The sequence below is a fragment of the Rhea pennata genome, chromosome 2, assembly GCF_028389875.1.
Source record: "Rhea pennata isolate bPtePen1 chromosome 2, bPtePen1.pri, whole genome shotgun sequence".
Lineage (NCBI taxonomy): Eukaryota > Metazoa > Chordata > Aves > Rheiformes > Rheidae > Rhea > Rhea pennata.
The window spans coordinates 90,466,169-90,485,278 of NC_084664.1; the positions used below are offsets into that span (position 1 = coordinate 90,466,169).

Here is a 19,110-nt window from a genome sequence, read left to right on the forward strand (position 1 = left end):
GAACGCCGTGGCCCCTTTCCTGCATCTGTCCCAGGAGGAAGGAACTGAGCCTCATTTTTTTGGTCAACTAAGAGGTATTATTGGATGACACATCCAGAATACAGGAGAAAAAGAAGGAAAAAATAAAATAAAATAAAGAAAGGAAAAGAAAAGGAGAGGAAAGGAAAGGAAATAACTGCCACACTCGCGCTGTCCCCGCCGAAAAGAAAAGATGCACATTTAAGGCAGCGGCTCACTCGGCCGCCGCAGGCCGGGGCCGGCGCGCACCGCCCGCGCAGCGCAGCGCAGCGCAGGGGCGGGCCGCGGCCGCGCAGCGCCCGCGCCCCCGCCTCCTCCTCCTCCTCCTCCTCCTCCTCCTTCTTCTCCTCCTCCTCCCTCCCTCCCGCAACTCCGCAAGGAAAAGCCAGCAGCGGCTGCTCCGGCTGGCAGAGGAGCGAGGCAGCGCGGCTGGAGACAGGCTGCTCCCCCGGCTCCGCCTTTTAGCTTTATTATCACTATTGGTTTTTTTATTAGTGTTTTTGTTATTGTTATTATTATTATTATTATTATTATTTTAATTACTGGTGTCACTATTCCTTCCGCTGCCGCGGCCGGGAATGGGGCGCCGCGGTGGCCGGGGAGCCCGGGGCGGCCACGGCGGGCGAGCGGCGTCCCGGGGCGGGCTCTGAGCCCCTGGCGAGGGGGAGCCCCGCCGCCGGCAACAGGTACCGACCGGGGAAAGGGGGCGGGCGGGGGAGAAACAAATGAGGGCTGGAAAAATAGCGGGGCTGCCCGCTACCGAGCCGGGGAGCGAGCGAGCTGCTCCCTCGGGGCGCCGGTGCCCCCAAAACGCTTCTGCTCGCAGCCCCGTCGCTTTAAAGGCTATGCAGCACCGGCGTGAGATTTCGGGAGGGAAAGGAGGCTTTTGCGGAGTTTCTTGTGTGCAGTGTTAGCCTGGACATGTAAAGAAAATCCTCTTTTTGTGTGTGTGTGTGAGTGTTCTTTAAGGGTCGGAGAGGATGTGTGGGAGAGCTGTTTCAGTTTTTTCTCATGGTGTATGGAAGTGCTTAGGCTTGTTTCCACCACCACCACCACCCAAAAAATTTAAACCCTCAGCATTTCCTTAGGTTTCGTCCTTCTATTTTCAGTGAGCTTTCATGGCGTTACCGGTTTGAGGAAAGATTAGACCCTCTTAAGTTCTTCTCCCTTTAGTCTTTGGATCATGCCCAAGAACTGGTGCAAACATATTACTCACTGGCATTGCACTTCAGTTTACTTCTGATCGCACTGGTCACAAAAGGTCATCCTAATCCTGTGACTGATCTTTCTATTGCTACGTAACCGATCATTTTGCTGTCTCTCATTCAAAGTTGTAAAAAGCTTTCTGGAAACTCTGCGTGCGTGTGTGTGGCCATTCTGTCTTTGTACCCTTTCATCCATCCATTTCTCTTTCAAAGCTGAATATATTTTCAGCATAACTCCTGCATGCATTAATCCTGGCTCTGCATTCGGCCACACTGCTCTTAATTACCATGTTTTAGCGGCTGTCACACAGCTGGAGCCCCGAGCAGGCAATGCTCCCCAACAGGAATATTATCTTCTGTATTCTCCAATGGCTAATTAGGCTTCACAAACATCACTCTCTCTCTGAAAAAAATAAAAATAAAATAAAAAATATGGGGAGCAGACTCAGAGAGGGGGCTTGAGGAAGAAGTGTTTTTCTGGAAGACTTGCTGCCCAGCCTTAGCTAAGATATTCCTTATGTCAGTTTTTCACACCATGGGAAGAGATGGAATGTGATCTGGTTTACTCTGTCCAGATTCAAGCAAGGTATCCACGGGGAGCAGCAAGAAGCCCTGAGCTGTAATGGTAATGGGCAAACATGATGGGTTGTTGCAGGCCAGTCTCTCATGTAATGGGTTGTTATGTATTGGACAGTGTGAGTCTAGAGGCAGCAAATGTGTCATTTTCTTCAATAAATTCATCATTTTCACAGCAAGTTACAAAGTCACTAGGACAGTCAGTCAAGTGTCTATGTAGCTTGTTAGTGCTATGTGGACTTTTAAAATCCCAGTATCCATAACTTGATGCTGGTTTGTTTTTTTTTCACATCCAAACAACACTTTCTTGACTGGTTTTGAGCATTTCCTGTCTGTCCATTTTTGGAAGCAACAGGATGAATTTATTTCCAGGTTCCTCCAAAGGAACAGAGCAATTAACTTCTCCATGTCTCTCTCTGCTCCCCTCTGAAGTGCCAGTTGAGTGACATCTTAGAGGTTTCCTGAAGCTAAATTAACATTGCCTAAACATCTGGGAATGTGCAATGGGAGAGACCCGCGTGCTTTGTAAAGGAGAGCTGCCCAGCATCCCTAAGTGAGAAGGTTGCTTCACTTTTTTTGTGATCTCGGGGTGCGTGACCATTTTATTCAACTGTATGGCAAATGCTCAGAGTAACAGAGGCCCAAACAGCCTCAAAACTCAGGGCAGCATGCTCACCAACCCCTCACTGTCACCTTTTGCTCTTGAGCAGGGAGAAAGGTAACTTTCAGGAAAAGCCCACTGCCGAGAAAGGTTCGGATCCAGAGGAAGGTCAGCTTGCTTACCAGCCGAGAGGCAGGGGGGTTAAAAGTAAAGGCTGCCTTTGCTTTTTCCAAAAAAGGGATGGCTGGCCTGACTTCTTCCTGTACTGTACATGCTTCAGGGACAAGCAATGCGGGCTGCTCCTGGACGGCCCATTTACTGGGGTAACTTTCATCGGGCTGACTAAGAGGCAAGCGGCAGGAGATGGGGCGGCTTGTGTCCGTAGCTGTTCGGGCAGCAGAGAGCATCGGCTGAGAGCGGCCGGTGAAGGGAAGGAGGGAAGCGGTGCGCTGTGCTGCGCTCCTGCAAGCTGCTTCCCAGAGAGCACCAGCGCACGTACTTGTATCAGACGGGGTCCTGTCACATCGCTTTCAAGCTGTATGGTCCCCAGATGACTCTTATTAAGAAAACGCTAGGAAATGTGGTTATTTTCCTGCTTAGCAGGAGCTCAGACATCACTGCTTTTTTCACTTAACTTCCAGTTCCCGCTGCTGAAAGAGCAGTTGCAGGCAAGTTGTTAAAAATTTTCCCAGTAAAATACTTTCAAAATGATGAATGAGAGGGGATGCACACTACTGTTCTCCCTGCCAGCTTTGCACAGATTGCGTCACTGACCCCAAGATGTGCTGCTCTATTAGAAGAGAGAGAAGGAAAGAACTAGGTCCATAGTGAATTTAAAAATAAATTTAAAGGTTTTTGACAGCAGAAACAATTTTGCCCTGGGGACTTCATGAACCGTGGTAGATCTGCTTCAGATTTGCAACAAACCGTCACTAGGATTTATTCTCCTTCACGTCCCTGAGTTGCCAACTCAGGATTTCCCTCATTGTCCTTCAAAGAGTTTAGTTTTGCCGGAACAAGGAGGGATGACAGGGTGTGCTAAGTGCTGGGTGGCAGGAGGATGGCTTTGCCACTGCCCTCTGAGCACCTTCCCAGGTTCAAGGTCCCTCTTCTCAGGGACAGCTTGAGGGGAGCAGTGGTGAGAGCCAACCTTGGATTCAATAAACCAGATCACGTTATATCTCTTACTGTCGCTAAGGCTGGGCAGCTAGCACAGAAAGGAGCAAAGGGCCTGCTCCTTTGCTCCATGTACCACCTTGTGCAGAAGGGCCAGCTCTTATTTTAAGTTGGCAGCAATTTTATTCCTCACTTCTCTGAATCTGGTTGTACGGCTGCAACTTTTAATCATCTCTGCTGTGGCATCTGGTGCTCTTGGGGACAAGGAGGAGGCCACCCCCTCTCCAGTGCCAGGTTACTTAGGAGGTGGCAGTGAGGCCGCCAAGAGCCGTGTGCATTGCAGCAGTGATCAGAAAGCAGATGCCAGCTCCCTCGCTGCCGCCCAGGGGAAAGCAGGGGAAAGCAGGTAGCCTCGGTGCTCTAGGATTGCCTTTGGGCAGCCACAAGCGTAGACCTTGCCTTGGTCTTTTTTATATAAGCTCAGCAGCCCATGAACTTCTTGAGAAGTGAGTCTTTTAAATGTGAAGCAAGATCTAACTGCTTTTTCCAAAGTTGGTTTCTTTTTTTCCTTGTGTTTCTGTGTTACACGGGTATCCTCTAGTTCTTCCTCCCCACTAACACAAAAGAGATGACAGATTAGCACAAAAGTACGTGAGCATCTTTCTTCTTTTCAGCACGGGGAACAAATTGAACCTGACAGTTCCCTGGAACCAGTGCAATACATGAGGGAGTTGCAATAATACATTTTATCTTCCAGCCCTTTTAAAGCATCTGAAACACTACGGTCCCTGCTGCCTATAGCAAGCTGACCTTAACTGCCAGAGCCAGCCACCTAATTACTGCTGTACCACTGCTCCCAGTGTGCACTCTCTCCCACCACTCAAACCACCAGACTAACTGCAACAGCCCAAGCTTCCTAGGTCAGGCCACCCTTAAGTGACACCATATCTATCTATTTTGAATAATCATTTGTGCAAGTTTTTTTTTTTTAATAATAATAATGATAAAAAAAAACATTTAGCTGCAGCACCCATAAATCAGTCAATCGGTTTTGTCCTAAAACCGTCACTGACTGGAAAACTGGCAGTCTGTCTATCTCAACAAGCTCGTGGAGCTGCAGTAGAGAAAATCTAGTCATCATTGATGGTTTTAGCCTGTGCCTTAAGATCTAGGAAAGATCAGTCTAGACTGGCCCTATTTTTTACTATTTAAATCTTTCTATTCACAGGCTGATCAAAGGGAGGAAGTCATTTACAGTGAAATCTGTTGGAAACAAATAGGCAAATAAGCACCTGCAAATAGCCACAGGAGGTTCTTATTTCAGCAGATGGGCAAGTGTAAGCACTGCCTTTTCCTCCTTCTTTCCCTGAAATACCATTTCACTGTCTGAGCAGCCAAAAAAGTGTAATTTGTCTCAGAATTAGGTGTCTTTCCACTTAATCTGCTAGAAGGCTGAAGCACAACAGAGGAAAAATATGGTTTATTGTGGACATTTATAGTGGACACATCCCATGAAGAAGCCTCAGAGCTCTTGGGGACACAGGCTTAAACCTGGGGCTGACATGGTTGTGCTAGTCCTTGGTACTTTCTCAGGTCAACAGCTGAGATGGTAGATGTGGCTCTGTATTCAGTGTCTGATGGGTGTTTTGTAGTTGTATGACATGAGGGAAAAGACTCTTTTCCGTAATTAAGTAGCTTGACAACCTCTGTTTGTGATAAAGTTTAAAATATTTGGTTTTAAGGCTTTAATAGTGGTACGGAAGTAGGGCCACACCTTTGGGCAGTAACATCCAAGCAAGTAGCCTTTACCCAGGGAACCTCTGCCTGGGCACAGAGACGCATTTTTCCAGGCTCATCGCTGCAAGCATGACTGAACTACGGCAGCAACAGCTATCCCCATGCACTTCCCCAAACATACAGGCATGTCTGTCGAACGATGAAAAGCCACTGCTCAGTTAAGTGCATGATGTGTCAAGTCCTGCATGAGCGAAAGAATGAATGAATGACCTTTCCTCGTCTTAGTACAACCACAAAATGCCATTTTGTTAGTTCACAGAAAGACTTGGGTATTTGCACAGAATCGATCGTGGGATAGGAGCAACTGGCTGAGAGGTGCTCTTTGTACCATGAAACATTTTCCTGACTTCAGTTTAGTGCTCGCTGACCACATCTATTTAGATATGCACAAACTCTTATTAACGAGAACGGACACCAGCTAAAGTAAACAGAGATCAATTTGTTTAGGTTATTAGATGTTCAGATTAATAAAACCAAGAGCTGGAAATGCTAAGTCATCTGTGCTACACAAAACCAAACAGAGGCCATATTAAACACGCTAAGACTTCAGCTGATGCTGAGGCTGGTGAATAATCAGCTTAAAACTCTGCTCACGTATACCAATGTTCTGCCTTCTGGGAAATCACGGGGAGATGTGTCTTCATCTCGCCAGATGTCCGTGGGCCCACAAAGCCTCTGTTTCAGATGTAGCCGCGTTTCCCTACATGCAGGTGCCGGGCTGGAAGTGCTCTCGATATATTTGACACCCGTGCCGCACACCGAAAGCAGAAGCTCCCTGGAGGTTAGACAGCTTTTCATCTGCACTTATCCCATAAGGGTTGTCTTCTGCGCTATTCTTTCCTCACTCTCTCCGTAAAAAGAAAATAATTCTTCTTCCCGGTACGCAGCAAGGCACCAGTGAATCCACCATAACAACTTCTATGCAAGCAGGAACCGAACATTATATACGCATTTACTCAAGGCGCTACGTTTCTGTGAGGGAAGAAGGAAATTATAGCAGCCGCAGGACTTCTGACTTTGAATGTTCTCGCACGCACTTTCGCACCGTCGCTTCTCCCAGCGGCGCTGCGTATGCACACGGCCTTCAGGGCCTCGGCGCGGGTGGGAGCTGTGGCGAAGGCTGTCCGCCAACACGCTGGTCTACCAGCGCTGCGCGCTTCGCGAATGCAAAAGCCATTGGGATTAAAAGACCAGCTTCCCTCGAGTACAACTAGTGCCAGTCACGTGCTCTGTGGGCACGTCATGATACTGCCGGGTAGGAAAGACACAATTGCTTCTGTTGGCAGAAGGATAAATTAGTTTTCCCTTAGAGAAAACCAGACAGGGCAGCAAACTGTTATATCCTCGTTTTCGTAAACCCAGAACGACAGTCCATTACTACTATGCAAATTGGAAGATGCAGAAACCGCAGTGAAGAAGGAAATGAGGAAAGGGTAGAAGAGCAGTAGAGGATAAACTACTGCATCATTCCTGTAAAATTTTCAGCAGCCTGTGATGGCCCTAGTGGGTTCTTCTTTAAATGACAGAATGCGAAAAAAGAGACCTGTTCAGAGACGCATGCAGCCTTAATTTATGCAATGAAAAGTTATGCAAGATAATTACTTCACAGTTCAGCAATAATAAGTGCTGTCAGATCTGGTTAATCCATACTTGGTTTATCCTTAATGTCTCTGTATCTAAAAAACTTAAATGGTAATTAATCTTATAGCATGGATGAAGTGTGTGACATTTTAAGCTCAAGATTTCTCTTTTTAAATGTTCATCTGAGATTAAATGTACCACTTTAAACTGACTAAATCTATTTAAAATATGTTTAAGGATTTTATTGTGTTTGCATTGGCTGCATCCAGATTCAGGACTGTTCTCTGGCACTAAGGACAGCAGGCACCTAAGTGCAGCCTGTATCCATGGTATTATTAAACCCCCTTGTCCTCCAAAACAGAGCAGCACATGAAGAATGTGCTTTGGGAATGGTCCTTGGCCCATGCGACTCCCCAAACCGTGACCACTCGTTGTCTGGGAAGGCGCTGATTGACCCAAACCAAAGCTGTGCCAGTGGTTATTCAAAGAGCGTTACCTGTTCTGCTACAAGGAGCAGAAAGCTCCTGCAGATTTGACTGGAAATAGCTTTTCTATGGACATTTCAGACTCTTCTGGGAAACTGGATAGCTACTGAAATTAAAGGTGATTTCAAAAACTTGCAGCAAAAAGATCAATTCTCCATGAAATTCTAGGTTTTTTTTTGTTTGTTTGTTTTACCAAAGTAGTCTCTGCAGGCACTTGCCTGGCTATAAAGCTACGCTGCCTTTCGTTCTGGTGGGCTGCGACTGCTAACGTAGACCAGCTGGGTGGGAATAGGGACCTCAGACACCTCCGTCTTCCTTCGGGCTGCATACAGCAGTAACTCTGCGGTCATTGGTGAAATGACTTGTCCATTGTCAGTTCTCTTCTCAGGTTGCAGCATCTTCCACACAAGCATTTCCAGCATGAACTCTCTATCTAATGCAGACTCCCCTTAACCCTATATCCCATGTGAAATCCCCTTTTCAGCTGCTTTTCGCAGCTCCTTTGAAGGTACTGTCCTGTCAGAACTGGCTAGAGCAGACGGCAGTGGTTTGGAGATGCTTAGGCTACTGGGTGGTATTAGATAAGCACTGTTGCCTCCTACACTTTGGGGAGTTTTCAAAGTTGAAAAGATTCTGGTCACAGGAATAATAACCTCTGCCAAAATTTTAAATAAAAACATAAAATGTTATATTTGCAGGATCTTCCCCAACATACAATTCAAACTCTGAATTTAAATGAATTAAAGCCAAGAAATGAAACAGTTGCATCAGAGCACTCGGCCGCTCTCAACTGTGCATGGGCAGCGTTAAACTGCTTGGTGATGTGCTACAGAGAAAGCTTCAGACATATTCTATAGTCAAATATAAATGAACACAGGACTTTTATGGTGGTGTTCTTGAAAGGGGCACGCTTGCAAAGTGTTGAAAAAGATTAAAGTAAATAAGTACATTGCTGCAATATCCAATTCTGGGACAGGAACATCCAGCTTTAAATACAATGGTCTGTCCTAAAACACACAGGAATGTATCTTCAACAACATATTAACAAATAATGAGCTATTATGACACCTCATAAAAGGAATTATGGTATAAACATCCAAGGTGTTTTAAATCACCCTAATCCCCCATATTTAAAGAGGAGCAGCAAAGCATTTGCATCTCGTGAGCAACTGAAAGGCTTTGACAACACTGATATTTTATGTGCCTTTCAGGGGTGAGAAGCCCGTTTCATTTGTTTAATTTATCTCGCTCATGCTTACATTAGAGCATACCTGGAGTGGATACCAAGTAGAGCCACAGCTTTTCTGTCCTGTGCAAAGCACAATCTCTAGAGCGGCACACTGGGTACCTTGGCCATCCTGCAGAGCTTGACAGGTTTACTTTCTCGCACATGCAAAGAGGCAGCCCCAGTTTGCTGTCCTTGTCAGGGCTGCTGCCATCCACCCTAAACGAGGTTTATAAACACAAGAAATACTGGTGCAAAGCCCTAAGAGAAAGCAGCACTCTTAAGGAGGATCTCACGTTAAACACTGTGCTGGGCCATTGCTCTTCCCTCCTGCCAGAGGGAAGGTTTCACGTTCATTGATCACACACAGTCTGAGAAAGTTATCGTCATGCAGTCTGAGTAGCTACGCTACTGCTTACACTCGCCATATAGCTTTAAGCCCTGCACGGTGCCACCATGAATTTTGCATATTGACTCCCATGGGAGTTGCATCTATTTACGTTAGGGCTGCCTTAGCCCAGTTGTGACCAGTAAGGGATAGCAGCAGCACCACCCGCCCTTTTCTAGAGCACCCACTGCTATCTTGCCAAAGTACAAAACAAGAATATTTTGAGGAATATAGTTTTGGGTTTTTTCTTAATGATCTAATGCTGTGAAATCCCATCTAACCTATTTGGTCAACTGTAGAGTGTTTATCTGCATATTTTGAAGAGCTAGAGAAGTAGCCAGGCTGTTACTAACTCCCATGGTCCACTTGTCCTGCTAGTTTTATTATTTCTCACAAGATTGCTCCTTTTAGTTTATCTCCTAGATAACACGTTAGCACAAGATCTATATTTATTCCAGCCCAACCCTGCTGAAATGGCATCACGATTCATTACATGCACAGGTCATAGGGACTGAACCACTGTTACAGAGTCAAAGAAAGGTAGATTTAAAGCACAAGACAATCATTTTCACCTGATTTTCAGAAAATGCTTTTTTTCATTGTATTATTTGCTGGCACTTGAATGGCAGCGTGGTTTTGTTTATCATTAATTCTTTAACCAACATAAAGAATAATCAATGCTGAATAGAATTGGAGTTGACTTCTAATCAAAGATAATTCTGCATACCAGGGATTGTTTTGAATGAATGAACATCACATCTAATTAGATGGCCAGATTCTGCTCTCTCAGTTACACTCATGCATACCGTTACAGATCAAATTTTGCTCGTCTACACTAATACCAATTGAATCCGATTACTCTGTATTTATACTGCTGTAAGAGAATGGCTTTAACACCACTGAATGAATTTCATGCTCACAATCACTCCAGCTGCCCGTGTGAAACAGAGGTTAAAACTAAAAAATGAGGTCAGCTACTATGAACCCATCTGTCACGTGTGGGAGCCGTTTAGCATCAAATTTGTTTTCCTTGGATTTATTACAGCAAAATTACTCATTTGCATTTCTCCCTCCGTATGTTTTCAATGTGTGCTGAAACAAGGTTAAGGAGCGCTGCTGTAGGTATTTCCCTGAGGGGAAGGTAAGCGAAGGAGAGGGAAGTTCATGACTGCAAGCCCTAGAAGTGGGGCTTGTATTGAGCCCGCTGCTCAATACAGTTTAAACTGAGATCCTGACGGTGCAAGAGATGGTGGAGAAGTTTCCCTCCTTGTGCTGGGGCAGGAATAGAGTAGCTACCACAAGGGCAGGAAGGAAGCTGATAACGGGGCAGCACAGCAAGAGCGCTCCTTTTGCCTTTGCGGCCATCAGTCATGCTTGTGTGTTAGTGAGGCAATGGGAGCTACAACCCAAGGTGTGCTTTACAGAGAAAATAAAAAAGAAAATTATTAAGTCCCAACATTGAATTTGACATCTATGCTGATGTAAAAGAAGAGATTGATGCTTATCGAAGTTATGGAGTTATGTTGCAGTGGGATCAAGTACCGGGTCCTATGTATTTACATCCGCAGACTCTTTCACCATTTTGCTGTTGACCTGGATTGTTAGCTTTCTTCTTATTACCATTACCGCTTTTCGGTTTATGTGCTTCATCCAGTTTGGGTAGGAGGAGCAGAACAAACAGCATGAGCTCTTCCAGATGGCAGACAACTCGTGTTTCTGCTCAGAGGATCGAGTGATGAGCTAGCAAATACTGCAGCATTTGGGTTGAAATGTCCTTACATACAACATAAAAAAATGTACTTATGGAAATGAAACAATAAGTATGAGTCTTCCAATTGGTATCAAATCTCAGGAAAATTTTGATTTGAAACAAAAGATAAAATTAGGTTCTGAAGCACCGAAAACTAACATTCTCATTTGTTAAAAATATGTGCTGGTGCCTTGCGATCACTCACAGTTTTCTGCAGGAAAAGTGAAACCCTCAGCTATGGACTTGAGTAGGACTAGGAGAGATGTAACATGAGTTGCAAAAACCCTTTTTTTGTGTGTTGTAAAAATTGAATTCACCCAAATGAAATGTATTAAAATACAACAAATAAGAGAAAATACTGCTGCAAACATCATTAACACAGACACATCTGAAAATGGCACACCAGCCTTCCGGCAGATCACGCTCACTGCTACTAATGTCCACCAAGTAAGAAGCAAGGCTTGGAGTTCCCCGGGGGGCAAACAGTCATTCATCCATCCATCCATCCCTGCAGAGGTTCAGGCTATCAAGCAAGGACAGCGTGAGCTGCAGTAGTTTAAACTGAGATTCCTGATGGTGCAAGAGATGGTGGTGAAGTTTCCCTCCTTGTACTGGGGCAGGAATAAGTAGCCACCAGCTGCTTTGATACCCACTCAACCACGATCCCGCTGCTCCCTGCTTCTCCTTTTGAAGGGGAAGAAGCCCTCTCGGCTGTAGGTCCTTCTCCATACAATACTGCTGATAAACTTACATAGCTGTTTTTCTGTATGCTAAAATTAACGTCTGAAGCTCACAGATCTGCTGGCCTTTCGCTGGCTGATATTGGCTTGGGAAGCGTGCTTGTCAGTACAGCCATATGCTGCTATTTAGGAATATCTCATAGCCTTGGACTTTGGTGGAACAAATGCAAATGATTTTGTTCTGGCAACCAAGAATAGTTCTTCAGATGGAGCTCACATGTCTGTGTAGCTCTGGCAAATGTTACCTTGCACAAGGAAGTAGCAACCTAATCACCGGGAGCATAAAATGTGCCATGGAAGTTGTAATTCATGTAATCCAACGATCAAAAGAATATACCCTTCTACTGACACTTCCAGGAGAGCCTGTCCTGCAAACTCTTCCTGCCAAACCCAGGAATTAGAAGCCTATGCACTAATGCATAAGAGCTTTTGTCCTAAAATGTTAAATTCCTGAGAAAGATTTATAATGCTTCTGGCTACTCTTACCCATATATTATTGCCAAATTAATATTGAAAATAAATCTGCAATAATGTCTAAACTATCATTCAAGATACAAACATCTGTGCCTTCTGGGAGTCTACTGAACAGGGAAACTGAAAATCCCAGGTGACTGGGCTGGTGGCCCTACTAGCCTCATATTGCCAGTGTGATTCAGTTAAGCCAGAAGGAAGAAGTTGGAAAATTAATATTAAAAATTACTAGAGTTTAGACTACAAATGGAGTAAATATCAGCTGGATGCATGCTGAATAAGCTTAGAATTGAACTGTGATCTTTGGATGCACTAGTGCAATGCACAAAGAATGGTACCTGGCTACCTGGGAGAAAGATGTGACTTCCAGGAAATAATCTGTTTCTTTCTCTTATCAGATATCTTCCTTTGGAGATGCATGTTCCTATGAAGGATTTTATTGCAATAGAAAGTTTTTACCTTACCCAGCTCATCTGATAAGCAAAATATAAACCTTGACATAAATGAGAGATGAGCATGTTCTTGACTTTCATTATTCAATAAGATATAAATTCATCTGTTAGACACATCCTACTGTCAGTTTTTAGTTAAGAAAAGTCACTAGTATGCAGAATAGAACCAGTTGCATTCTATAGCAGTTTAGCGGACCCCTTTTGCTTATCATAACTTGAACAAGTATCACCAGGTCTCAATGGACCTGGTGCATGCAAACCACAGATTGGCACTGGGAACAACATATAAATCATCTCACTGCAAAGATTGCAACTTCTTAGATCCAGGCTGGGCTACATTACACACAAACAATAGATAGGAGCATAGGATTATCAATAATCACTGTAGTCGAGTCCTATTCCCACATTTCTATTTAATCGAGTATTAGACACTGCACAGAAAGGGTCCTCGAAGCCTCTCTTCCATGCACCCTCTGTGGCAGATGGCACCCTGACAAAATACAACAAGCCCAGCACCCAAAGCCATCACTGTAATTCCTTTTTTGTAGAGAGCAGGAGAAATTAAGGACATTCCCACCACCTGTAAGTTTATTTGCAGGTTTATACACTTGCTAGTATGTCTGTAACAAAAACAACTACCCCCCCCTGCCCCAACCATGCAAGTGAGCAAAAAATCTGGGCTTACAGGCAATGTGTGGTTTCCTTTGCTCACATGCAAAAAGCAAACAAAAAAGGGACCAACCAAAAATCAAACTGGATTTAGCAAACCTGTTTCTGATCAATTTTCCCTTCTGCTAGCTTGGATTGAAGTCTTTACTGTTTAGCAAATATTTTGACACTGTGGGAGATGGATGTCCATTCGAAGGGTGACTAAAAGAGAGCAGTCCCGTGGAAGTGATGTATTGTTGAATCCGTTCCCCTCTAATTAGCTTACACTCAGCTGCTTCACTCAGTTTCCAGAATGAAAGGAGAGATGGGAAGAGATGGGGCTTTTATTTCCCCAGGGACAGAGGCATTGTCAATTTTCTGCCATTTCCTACTATAAGCCGTCAGCGAACAGGGCAGAAAAAGAATACTGATACAATTTCCCCTTATCCCTAGACCATGCTCATGGGCTAATCATTCAGCTGCCACACAATTAGCATAAGCAATACTAGTTAATTATGCTCATACACTGTGCATATTTATAGTAGCAATTAGCAGACTGGTGGGTTTTTAACCAAACATCAGAAGCGCCTCAGCTATATAGGTTTAAAAATGTAAGCGTATTAGCTGGATCCACTGCTGAGGTAGAACTCTGGAATATCAAAACAATTTAATACCATTTTCAGATGCACAATATGCTGTCCCCCTACTATTGTCTTCCAGTCAGTGCTCATCTATACAGATACCAGTCAAGCCAATAAGAGATCTGAGTAAATGCTTGTGGGCTGAGCCTGCAGAAATTATACTAGTGACTATATATATTATATGCATAAATTTAGCATACAACTGTACTATTGAATTCAGAGCTAGATTTATTTAGTCCAGAATCATAGAATTGGTAAGGTTGGAAGGGACCTCTGGAGATCAGCTAGTCCAACTCCCCTGCTCAAGCAGGGTCACCTAGAACATGTTAGACAGGGCTGCATCCAGGCAGGTTTTGAAGATCTCCAGAGAATGAGACTCCACAACCTCTCTGGGCAACCTATGCCAGGGCTCTGTCACTCTCATAGGGAAGAAGTTCCCCCTCACGGTCAGGCAGAACTTCCTGTGCTTCAATTTCTGCCCGTTGCCTCTTGTCCTGTTGCTTGGCACCACTGAAAAGAGTTTGGCCCCATCCCCTTGACACCCTCCCTTCAGGTGCTTGTACAATTGATCAGATCCCCCCTCAGTCTTCTCTTCCCCAGCTGAAGAGGCCCAGCTCTTGCAGCTGTTCCTCATAGGGCAGGTGCTCCAGGCCTCTGATCATCTTTGTAGCCCTACGCTGGACTCTCTCCAGTAGCTCCACATCTCTCTTGTACTGGGGAGCCCAGAACTGGACACAGTACTCGAGATGAGGCCTCACCAGCACTGAATAGAGGGGCAGGATCACTTCCCTCCACCTGCTGGCAACACTCTTCCTAATGCACCCCAGGAGACCATTGGCCTTCTTGGCCACAAGGGCACATTGCTGGCTCATGGTCAACCTGTCATCCACCAGCACTCCCAGGTCCTTCTCTCCAGAAGTCGGCCCCCAGCTTGTACTGGTGCCTAGGGTTATTCCTCCCTACGTGCAGGACTCTGCACTCGCCCTTGTTAAACCTTATGAGGTTCCTCTCTGCCCAACTCTCCAGCCTGTCCAGGTCTCTCTGAATGGCTGCACAGTCCTCTGGTGTATCAGCCACTCCTCCTCCCAGCTTGGTATCATCAGCAAACTTGCTGAGGAGGCACTTCATCCCCTCATCCAGGTCACTGATGAAAAAGTTGAACAGGATGGGACCCAGCACTGAGCCCTGGGGGATGCCACTAGCCACAGGCCTCCAACTAGACTCCACACCACTGATGACAACCCTCTGAGCTCTGCCTTTCAGCCAGTTCTCAGTCCACCTTACTGTCCACTCGTCTAACCCACACTTCCTGAGCTATGGGAGACAGTGTCAAAAGCCTTGCTGAAATCAAGGTACACAACGTCCACTGCTCTCCCCTCATCTACCCAGCCAGTCATTCCATCATAGAAGGCTGTCAGATTGGTTAAGCAGGATTTCCCCTTGGTGAATCCGTGCTGACTACTCCCGATTACCTTCTTTTTCCTCCACATGCCTGGAGATGACATCCAGAATGAGCTGTTCCATCACCTTTCCAGGGATGGAGGTGAGGCTGACCAGCCTATAGTTGCCTGGGTCCTCCTTCTTGCCCTTTTTGAAGACTGGAGTGACATTGGCTTTCTTCCAGTCCTCTGGCACCTCTCCAGTTCTCCAGGACCTTTCAAAGATGATGGAGAACAGCCTGGCAACAACATCTACCAGCTCCCTCAGTACCCGTGGGTGCATCCCATCCGGGCCAATGGATTTGTGGATGTCTAGCCTGCCCAGAAGGTCTAATCCTATCCTCTTCAACCAAAGGAAAGCCTTCCCTTCTCTGGACTTTCTCCCTCACATCCAGGCTGCAGGTTTCTTGAGGGCTGCCCTTAGCAGTGAAGACTGAAGCAAAGAAGCATTCAGTAATTCTGCCTTCTCTGCATCCCTTGTCACCAGGGCCCCCACCCCATTCAGGAGCAGGCCCACATTTTCCCTAGTCCTCCTCTTGCTGCTGATGCATTTGAAGAAGCCCTTCCTGTTGTCCTTGAAATCCCTTGCCAGACTGAATTCCAACAGGGCCTTAGCCTTCCTTGCTGCATCTCTACATAGTCTGACTGCATTCCTGTAATTCTCCCACATAGCCTGTCCCCTCTTCCACATTCTGTGTACTTTCTTCTTCTGTCTGATCTTGGCCAAGAGCTCCTTGCTCACCCATGCAGGTCTCCTGCCCCTTTTGGTGCACTTCTTACTCATAGGGATGCACCGCTCTTGAGCTTGGAGGAAGTGATGTTTGAATACTAGCCAGCTCTCCTGGACCTCCCTTCCTTCTAGGGCCTTAACCCATGAGATTCCACCAATTAGGTCTCTGAAGAGCCCAAAGTCTGCTCTCCTGAAGTCCAGGGTTGCAATCCTGCTTGTTGCCTTACTTCTTTCCTGCAGAATCCTGAACTCCACCATTTTGTGGTCCCTGCAGCCAAGGTTGCCCCCAACCTTCACATCTCTAACCAGTCCCTCTGTGTTGGTAAGGACAAAGTCCAGCAGGACACCCTTCCTCGTAGGCTCCTCCACCACCTGTGACAAGAAGTTATCATCAGTGCATTGCAGGAGCCTCCTGGACTGTTTGTGCCTTGCTGTGTAGTCCCTCCAGCAGATGTCAGGGTGGTCAAAGTCCCCCATGAGAACCAGGGCCTGTGATCATGAGGCTACTTCCAGCTGTCTATAGAAGGCCTCATCAACTTTCTCTTCCTGGTCAGGTGGCCTGTAGTAGACACCCACAACAGTGTCCCCCATGTTGGCCTGCCCTTTGATCTTTACCCATAAGCTCTCAATTGCCTCCTCCTCTTCCACCCCTAGGCAGAGCTCGATGCATTCTAGTTGCTCTCTCACATAAGAGCAACTCCACCACCTTGCCTCCCTGGCCTGTCTCTCCTAAAAAGCACATAGCCATGCATGAGAGGCATATGAATTGTTTAATAGGCAGGGAAAATAAACCTCCCTTTACAAAGTATTTTACAACAAAGTGGCAAATACTCTTCACCCAAAGCACATTTGCTAGATGTAGGTGCCATAAATAATCCATTGACATGGTGCCTCTTTGCATCTGGTCCACGTGGCTGCTGCTGGAAATATTCTGGGCAGTTTTGTGAGGTTCTTTGGAAATGTTTGAGACATCAGCAATACAAGTTTAAGTCTTAAGTACAGATTGCATTTGTGCAATAGAGTCAACCTCTAACACAAGAAACTGTAAAGCAGTTGAACAGAACTGTGTGGTCTCGTCATTCCTGACATTCAACTACTTCCTTCTATCACTGTTTTGTTCAGTACAGAAATTAAACACATATAATAATCACAAAAATTATATAAAGCCCAAGTCTATCTGGATTTCTGACTACTGAGCATTTTATAGAAAAACAAAGCAAAAATAGCCCTAGGCAAGTCTTCAGTCTGTATTTCAATTACACTTCTTCCACAGTTCCTTTTGGTATTGTGAGGAAAGTGTTAACCACTAAAGCAATGTAAAACCACCTGAGCATTTGAGAGGAAAAGAAAAAGGGAAAAGAAAAGAAAAAAAAAACACAAATGGATTTAAACCAGTAAATACCCTTTTCAAAATTACTAAGTTTTTAAGTTTTCCCAAAGGAAAAAAAGCCTAAGCACTTCTAGTGTGTATGCAAACACTCATGAACAGTTATGAAGTTCGGACTATTATTCACTTTCATGTTTCGTTCACAGTGATACAGAAGATATTCATCTCGTGGATGATGTTAGCATTTTGACAAGTTTTCATCTGAAGTAACTATGTTATTATAGCCAGAGTCATCATGATTGCTAGCACCCAGCTTCAAGTTTTTTATTCCACTTATTTTCTGAGAAATGGCTAGTGTTTGTGGAGTTAAACCTCCCATGACTGGCAGGGCTGTTTAGCTTCCACCTTTGCACATCTCTAGCTGCTGGCTGGGGCTGTGCTAATCATCCCGTCATACGAGGCAAGTGCTAAGCACTCGCAGATAATTTTCTGCTTCTTGGTTTTTGAGACCCAACTTTTAATGCAAATCTTTGCATGCAAATTGGAGCATGCAGCACGCAGCTTAACTGTTTTAAAGTTACTCATAAAAAACAAAGAGAACTGGGTTTGCAGAACCCAGGGATACGGGAATCAGATAGTTTCCACTTGGGCTCCGGGGAGCTGTTTCTCGGTGGCATTTGAGCTGTGGTCTGTAAGTAGTGCTTCTAGACATTGTGTTGTGCACAAAGCTGCGAGTTTGACCCTGGAAGCTGCAAAGTGGCTTCTGCCACTGGCCAGGCATCAGTGAGCTTGAGCAGAGCAGCTCAGCCCTGCAGCGGGAGCGCTGAGAGCCTTCGGAAACCGGAGGTGAACGTAAGCCCAAATGTGGGTCTTCATTGACATAAGACTCAAATATCTCCAGCTGCGGCTGGAGTATGTTTATCCCAGTGTAAATTAACCAAAAGCGCGTGCTCGCCACAGCTTCTTCTGCACCTACCCAGAGATCTCCGTGGGCCAGAGGAGCAGGAGCCAAGCAGGGGGTTGCTCTGTTGGGTACCAGCCCCTCCACTACAGCATCCCAGCTGCTCCCACCCCCTCCTTTTTCTCTCCCCAGCATGGGTTTCTGCCCCATGCTTGGTCCAGTTAATGCAGCAGTGTGGAGAGCCAGCAAAGGGAGTCAATCTGGCGGAAAATATATTTTTTTTAATCCCAGGGTTTGTTTACAGCTACTGCGGATGAGCTTCTTGTAATAGCTCAGCAGGTGATAGCACCATTGCCAGTGCTGAGGAGGGGGTGGAAAGCACTGGCCAAGAGTGGGACCATGGCAGCTGGGTTCATATCTGCAGAAACAGCTATGGAGCCAGACCCTTGGGCTACTTCTGTACCAGCAAATTAATCATGCCTGGGTCTTCATGCCTGGGTCTGTTCTCTGGGCCTGAGGCCAACCAGACTGGAACGGCCTTCGACTATGAAACTCTCTTGCCCTCTGAAGAGGGTCTGACCACATCTAAACTGCTTATTGGAATAGCCTTTGGCCCATGCTAATCCCCAAAACATGCCTGGGAATTACTCAAAGTTTTAGTTGGCACAGTCAGTGCAATGACAGGGAGCACATTAATAACTTACAGTCCAATTCCAGTGCCTGGGAATGTTCCCTGGTAACGTTTAATTTACTGGTACAAACACAGCCCTTGAGCCTGAGGGAAGCCTCAAGGACCTGACATAGAGCACTGCAAATGTAGGAGTCCTATGCTAAAACATCCGTAACGTGCCTGCTCACATGTAGGCCTGGCACACAGCTATGGTCTGATTGATGAGCTGTAATGAGCTCTGTAACTAGGGCATTCATGGCACACATTATGCATTACGAGAAGCAGTTTAGTCTATTTTAAGAGAAAGTTAGGTGGCTCCCCGTGTTCTCAGGAAAGGGCCATAAGGTTC

At 45.6% G+C, this 19,110-nt stretch overlaps 1 protein-coding gene across 1 annotated transcript in view; it reads left to right on the forward strand.

The window, feature by feature from the left end:
• Positions 1-414: 414 nt before the first annotated feature.
• Positions 415-19,110, forward strand: part of RIPOR2 (RHO family interacting cell polarization regulator 2) — a 57,326-nt gene continuing 38,630 nt past the window's right edge. The window contains exon 1 of the mRNA XM_062568027.1: positions 415-704. The gene's annotated coding sequence lies outside the window, so the exon portion shown is untranslated. The remainder of the gene's footprint in view (positions 705-19,110) is intronic.